The sequence below is a fragment of the Delphinus delphis genome, chromosome X, assembly GCF_949987515.2.
Source record: "Delphinus delphis chromosome X, mDelDel1.2, whole genome shotgun sequence".
NCBI classification, from domain to species: domain Eukaryota; kingdom Metazoa; phylum Chordata; class Mammalia; order Artiodactyla; family Delphinidae; genus Delphinus; species Delphinus delphis.
The window spans coordinates 102210565-102213044 of record NC_082704.1 but is presented as its reverse complement, the minus strand read 5'-3'; the positions used below and the strand labels follow the sequence as shown (position 1 = coordinate 102213044).

General features: G+C 35.4%; 1 pseudogene; it reads right to left on the bottom strand.

Moving 5' to 3' along the window:
- Nucleotides 1-435: 435 nt before the first annotated feature.
- Nucleotides 436-525, bottom strand: LOC132419055 (U6 spliceosomal RNA; annotated as a pseudogene).
- Between the last annotated feature and the right edge of the window lie 1955 nt (nt 526-2480).

The window sequence follows — 2480 nt, the reverse complement described above, 5'->3', positions numbered from 1 at the left end:
CTGAAGTTTTGATTTGCATTTCTCTAATAATTCGCAATGTTGAGCAGCTTTTCATGTGCTTCTTGGCGATCTGTATGTCTTCTTTGGAGAAATGTCTATTTAGGTCTTCTGCCCATTTTTTGATTGGGTTGTTTGGATTTTTTGATATTGTGCTGCATGAGCTGTTTGTATATTTTGGAGATTAATCCTTTGTCCAATGATTCATTTGCAAATGTTTTCTCCCATTCTGAGGGTTGAATTTTCATCTTGTTTATGGTTTCCTTTGCTGTGCAAAAGCTTTTAAGTTCCATTAGGTCCCATTTGTTTATTTTTGTTTTTATTTCCATTACTCTAGAAGGTGGGTCAAAAAAGATCTTGCTGTGATTTATGTCAAAGAGTGTTCTTCCTTTGTTTTCCTCTAAGCGGTTTATAGTGTCCGGTCTTAAATTTAGGTCTAAAAATATGGAATGCTTCACGAATTTGTGTGCCATGCTAATCTTCTCTGTATCATTCCAATTTTAGTATATGTGCTGCTGAAGCGAGCTCTAGTTGTAGACTTTTTGATGATAGCCACTCTGTGTGTCCAGCTTTTTAATTTTTTGCCTTAACATTATTTCATTTGCACATGAACCTTATCAATATAGCCCACATACGGCTCAGTATTCTCTTCTATTAATCTTATAAAACACTTCAGAAAGAGATTACATCATCAGAGTCAAGTACTCCCTTTTTGTAATACAAATATATATTCTAGACTAAGAGGTAATTTGCAGCCACTGGAAATGCTTAAACAAAATAAATCATGAGGGACATAATTGATCAGGAATGTGACTACAGTTGTCTATTAGTCTGCAGGGTACTGGTTCCAAGGACCCACTATGGATACCAAATCCCTGGATGCTCAGTTCCATAGTCAGCCCTCTGTATCCATGGATTCTGCATCTGCCCAGGTGCAGAACCTGCAGATATGGGGGGCTGACTGTATTTACTGCAGAAAATCTGCATGTAATGGACCTGCACATTTCAAATCCATGTCGTTCAAGGGTCAACTGTATATGCGTAAACAACAGAACAGGTCTGTGAAATAAAATGACTCTGTTACTTTGGGGCAGTATATTGTGGTTTTTAACTGTTATTTGACTAAATTAACAATTAACCTAGATGTTTTTCTACTGTGTAGATGCTACCTAATTCATGTAGAGTTAAAGCCACAATATTTTACAAATTAAGAAATTACATATATAGAAAGAATAGTTCTCTTTCTGCTTTCAGCTGTAGTCAATAATCTTTTTTATTCTCCAGATAGTACAATCTAGCCTTTAGCAGTACAATATTGCTTTGAGTTATTTTCTTGCTGGTTGCCCTGGGGATTAAAATTAGCATCATAATTTAAAACAACCTAATTCAGATTAATACTAACTTAATTTCAATAGTATACTTTGCTCCAATATAGCTCCTTTCCCACCTCCTCCTTCATACTGTTATTGTCATACAAATTACACCTTTATTATGCATTATATACTATGCATATGTTATACACTATATTTACTATACCTTCCAAATTCATTGATACAATTTTATAATTATTGCTTTATGCTGTTGTCTTTTAAACCATATAGGAGAAGAAAAGTTATTAAGAAAAATACATTTATACTGTCTTTTATATTTACTGATTTACCTTGTGCTTTTTATTTTTGTATTGAGGTATGATTGACATACACAAAGGCTGCACATGTTTAATATATACATCTTGATGAGTCTGAAGATAAACATACACCTGTGAAACCATCACCATATACAATACCATAAACTGAACTATCACTTCTAAAATTTTTCTCCCTGTCATTTCTTTTTCTTTATGAGCGTAAGTAAAACTGTGTACCCTTTAATCAACACATCATGTGGAATTGAGTTACTCTCTGGTGTTCTTTCATTTCAGCCTGAAGGACTCTCTTTAGTATTTCTTATAGGGTAGGTCTCCTAGTGACTAATTCTCTTAGTTGTTGTTTATCTGGGAATGTTGTAATTTCTTCTTCATTTCTGAAGAATAGTTTTGCCAAATATAGGACTCTTGGTTGACAGTCTTTTTCTTTTAGCACTTTGAATATGTAATCCCATTGCCTTCTGGCCTTGATGGTTTCCAGTATTTGGGGCAAGGTTTGACAATCACTCTCTTAAAGAGATAGAGCTGGCACAAAATCATTGCTCTGCAGTGGGGAGCAGGTAGGACTGCTGGGAAACTCATTCCAAGGGGTGATGTAGCAATCTTCAGATGTGACTCATGTCACCTGAAGTCTGACGTCAAGTAGAGGTTTGTTCCCTGAGGTATTCAACTCTACCTAAACATGTCAGACAACATTCCCAAAGATGAAATATTTTGAAATGAGTTGGCATTCACCAAGGAGACACTTTGTAGGTAAAAGAAAATCAAGTTGTGGGGAGCCACGTGTGCAAATCAGACTTCAGAAAGGGTGTTGGCTGATTAGGAAATTCAGCTACTA